Below are 5,011 nucleotides of genomic sequence, written 5' to 3'. Positions count from 1 at the left end.
AGCTAGGGAGACTAAGGGAGCAGGTGTTCTGAAGCCAGTCCTTGAAGGAAGAGTGGTTTTAATCAGAGGATATTGGGGAAGAGCATTCCAGATGGAGAGGCCAACTTGAACAAAGGCACGGAGGGGGCAGTGTCTGGGCACTGGGAGGGGACCGCAGGCTGGCTGGTGGCTGTTGCAAATGTGGCCCCATCTGAGGGAATGTGCATTCCAACAGGAATGAGAGCCTTGAGCTAAAAATACAAGCTCCAGCATCTGAACCTGCAGCAGGGGGCCCTGCTCAGACCTCTTGCTTATACCAGGAAAGACAGCATCTGAGTCTTAGCAATGAACTCTCAGTGGCTAAAAGCAAAGTCTCTTTGGAGGGGCTCAATGACACACGGTGTTCTGGGCATGGAGCCCTGGCACCTTCTCTTCAAATCACACCTAGTTCTTATAAATTTGCTCTCCATTTTTACCTAGGGGAACGACACCGGTGGAAGAGGAGGAAAGGTGGGAAAGAGCAGAGACTATGGAATAAAAGAAAAGTGAGGTAAGATTTAAAACTTGGGAACTTTGGCTGAGAAAAAGCAGTGAAAAAATTATTGAGGTATTGCATTTGAGGAAGGAAAAGAATGAAGAGGTACCTCTCTAAGGAGGAGCCCCCATTAAGAACAGGATTGGCAAGTGCCAGAAAGGCATCCTACCTGCCCTCTTTCTGTGCCCATGGAGACTTTCTGAACCAAGGGCCTCTATCCTGCCAAGCCACTTCAGAAGGCTTCTCAACACAGAGTCCCAGGGAGCCATACCCATTGGTGGAGCTGGCATGAGGTAGCGGTGGTAGGATAAAAGTAGTAGGATAAAGGAGGGTCTCAGGCAGGAGCATTTATTAATCATGTCTTGCCCTCTGTAAGAAGCCCTGGTGGTGAAGTGATTAAGCATTTGGCTGCTAACTGAAAGGTCAGTGGTTCGAACCCACTAGCCTCTCCATGGGAGAAAGATGTGGCAGTCTGCTTCCGTAAAGATTTACAGTCTTGGAAACTCTATGGGGCAGTTCTACTCTGCCATTTATGGTCATTATGAGTCGGAATCAACTCAACAGCAACAGGTTCTTGGTTTGTCCTCTGTGGCCAGGACCTCAGAGGTGTGGGCCCTGAGGGAATAATAGATTTCAAAATCTAATTTGAGCGCTTGCTTCTGCAGCACATGTACTAAAACTGGAACAACACAGAGAAGATTAGCATGGCCTCTGAGCAATTTGTGAAGCGTTCCATATTTTTATTAACTTGAGCTATAAACTTTCACCCAAAGTACAATTAAAAAAAAAAAAAAAAAAAGAGAGGGAGAGAAAAAAAAGATTAGATGGAAAAAAAATCTAATTTGATATCAAGAAAGTGCTTCTGGCACATAGTCAACACTCTAAATCAGCAGTTCTCAAACTTTTTGGTATTAGACCCTCTTTTCACACTTAAGAGAACCCTAATAAGATTTTGTTTATGTGAGTTGTATTTGTCCATATTTACCATACTAGAAATAAAACTGAGAAAATTGTATTTATTATTTAATTTATTTAAAAATAACAATGAACCCGTTACATGTTAACATAAATACTATGCTTTTACGGAAAATACTTCTATTTTCCAAGACTTTTTTTTTTTTTAACCAAGAAAAAATTTCATTGTTTTAAATTTTTGTAAATCCTTTAATGTCTGGCTTAATTGAAAACAGCTGGATTCTCACAGCTACTTCTGAATTCAATCTGTTGTGATATGTCATCTTGGCTCAAGTTTATGAAGGAAATGCAACCTCGTATAAATATGTTGTCAGGAAAGTGAGGAGGGACCAGTAAGTCTGGTCTTTTTTGTGAATTTGAATTTTGTTCTACATTTTTTTTCCCACTCTAACTGGGACCTTCTACTGTATTCCTGGTAGGAGCAGAGCTGTCTGTAGTGATAGCCGGGCACCATCTAATTCTTCTGTTCTCAGGCAAATGGAGGCTGTGGTTCATGTGGGCCATTACCCCTTTGGACTAACTGCTTCCTTGAGTCTTTGGTTTTCTTCACTCAGGGTGTCTGTCATGGATTGAACTGTGTCCCCCAAAAATATGTGTCAACTTAGTTAGGCCATGATTCCCAGTATTGTGTGGTTGTCCTCCATTTTGTGATTGTAATTTTCCTATGTGTTGTAAATCCTAAACTCTGCCTGTGGTTAATGAGGCAAGATTAGATTATGTTAAAGAGGATTAGGGTGGGATTATAACACCCTTGGTAAGGTCACATCCCTGATCCAATGTAAAGGGAGTTTCCTGGGGTGGGGGGGTTGGCCTGCACCACCTTTTATCTTACAAGAGATAAAAGGAGAGGGAAGCAAGCAGAGTAGGGGACCTCATACCACCAAGAAAGCAGCACCAGGAGCAGAGCATGTCCTTTGAACCCGAGCTTCCTGTGTTAAGACGCTTGTAGACTACGGGAAGATTGATGACAAGTACCATTCTCCAGAGCCAACAGAGAGAGAAAGCTTTCCCCTGAAGCTGACCTGAATTTGGACTTGTAGCCTACTAGACTGTGACAGAATAAATTTCTCTTTGTTAAAGTCATTCACTTGTGGTATTTCTGTTACAGCAACCCTAGATAACTGAGACAAAAATGGGTTCAACTCCTGAATCTGGTCCTTACTAGCTGTCTGGACTAGTTACTTGTGCTCTTAACCACTGTGCCATACTGTAAAATGACAGGAGTAGTAATAGTAGAATCAGAACCTGTCTAACTTCAGGCGGGGCTAACATGAACCAAGATCAGTCCAAGGAATACAAAATGATACAACCATTTTGGAAAATGATATGGTGCTTCCTTAGAAAGCTAGAAATAGAAATAAATACGATCCAGAAATCCCACTCCTAGGAATATAACCTAGAGAAATAAGAGCTATCACATGAATAGACATATGCACACCCATGTTCACTGCAGCATTGTTCACAACAGCAAAAAGATGGAAACAACCTAGATGTCCATCAACAGATGAATCGATAAACAAACTATGGTACATATACACAATGGAGTGCTACACAATGATAAAGAACAGTGATGAATCTGGGAAGCATCTCGTAACATGGATGAAACTGCAGGACATTGTGCTGAGTGAAATAAATCAATCACAAAAGGACAAACATTGTATGAGACCACTACTGTAAAAACTCTTGAAAAGGTTTACACACAAAAAGAAACAATCTTTGTTGGTTACAAGGGATGGGAGGGGTGGGGGGGAATATTAAATAGACAATAGATAAGTGGAAACTTTGGTGAAGGGTAAGACAGTACACAATACTGGGGAAGCCAGCACAACTTGTACAAGGAAAGGTCATGGAAGCTCCATAGACACAACCAAACTCCCTGAGGGACAGAATTGCTGGGCAGAGGGCTGTGGGGACCATGGTCTCAGAGAACATCTAGCTCAATTGGCATAACACAGTTTATAAAGAAAATGTTCTACATTCTACCTTGGTGAGCAGTGTCTGGCGTTTTAAAAGCCTGTGACCAGCCATCTAAGATATTCCACTGGTCTCACCCCTTCGGGAGCAGGGGAGAATGAAGAAAACAGAATACAAGGGAAAGACTAGTCCAAAAGACTAATGGACCACAAGTACCACAGCCGCCACCAGACTGAATCCAGTACAACTAGATGGTGCCTGGCTACCACTATTGACCGCCCTAACAGGGATCACAACAGAGGGTCCTGGACAGAGCTGGAGAAAAATGTAGAACAAAATTCTAACTCACAAAAAAAGATCAGACTTACTGGCCTGACAGAGACTGAAGAAACCCCGAGAGTATGGCCCATGGACATCCTTTTATTTCGTAATGAAGTCACTCCCGAGGTTCACCCTTCAGCTAAAGATTAGACAGCCCCAAATGAGACTAATGGGGCACGACAGTCCAGAAACAAGGACTAGAAGGCAGGAGGGGACAGGAAAGCTGGTAATAGGGAACCCAAGGTTGAGAAGGCACAGTGTCGACATGTTGTGGGATTGTCAACCATTGTCATAAAACAATATATGTACTAACTGTTTAATAAGAAACTATTTGTTCTGTAAATCTTCATATAAAGTACAATTCAAAAAAACAGACTAGGAAGAAGGACCTGGCAGTCTACTTCTGAAAAGAATTAGCCAGGGAAAACCTTATGAACAGCAGCAGAACATTGTCTGATATAGCGCCGAAACATGAACGAACCCCTCAGGTTGGAAGACACTCAAAATACAACTGGGGAAGAGCTGCCTCCTCAAAGTAGAGTTGACCTTAATGATATGGATGGAGTCAAGCTTTTGGGACGTCCATTTGCTGACGTGGCATGATTCAAAATGAGAAGAAAGAACTGCAAACATTTATTAACAATCGGAACATGGAATGTACAACATACGAATCTAGGAAAATTGTAAATCATCAAAAATGAAATGCATAAACATCAATGTCATGAATTGAATTGTGTCCCCCCAAAATATCTGTCAACTTGGCTGCATCATGATTCTCAGTATTGTATGATTGTGTACCATTTTGTAATCTGATGAGATTTCCTTGTGTGTTGAAAACTCTATCACTATGATGTAATAAGATGGATTAGTGGCAGTTATACTGATGAGGTCTACAAGATCAGATAGTGTCCTAAGCCAATAACTTTTGAGATATAAAAGACAGAAGTGAGCAGAGACACACGGGAACCTCACATCACCAAGAAAGCAGTGCTGGGAGCAGAGCACGTCCTTTGGACCTGAGGTTCCTGCGCTGAGATGCTCCCAGACCAAGGGAAGACTGATGCATCACAAAGACTTCCCTTCAGAGCCAACAGAGAGAGAAAGCCTTCTCCTGGAGCTGATGCCCTGAATTTGGACTTGTAGTCTACTGGACTGTGACAGAAGAAACTTCTCTTTGTTAAAGCCAAAAAAAAAAAAATATATATATCAGCCCAAGGCTGATTTCTATGAGGTGGAAATCAGACATACCTCCACCCTCCAACCTTTTTACCAGTTCTGACACCAGTC

General features: G+C 42.2%; 1 pseudogene; it reads left to right on the top strand.

The window, feature by feature from the left end:
* Positions 1-1,163: 1,163 nt before the first annotated feature.
* LOC111820466 (uncharacterized) lies at positions 1,164-1,256 on the top strand (annotated as a pseudogene).
* Positions 1,257-5,011: the final 3,755 nt, after the last annotated feature.

Source organism: Trichechus manatus, unplaced genomic scaffold (assembly GCF_000243295.1).
Source record: "Trichechus manatus latirostris isolate Lorelei unplaced genomic scaffold, TriManLat1.0 scaffold00038, whole genome shotgun sequence".
NCBI lineage: Eukaryota > Metazoa > Chordata > Mammalia > Sirenia > Trichechidae > Trichechus > Trichechus manatus.
The sequence above is the reverse complement of the archived record's forward strand: the minus strand, read 5'-3'. Positions and strand labels throughout refer to the sequence as shown.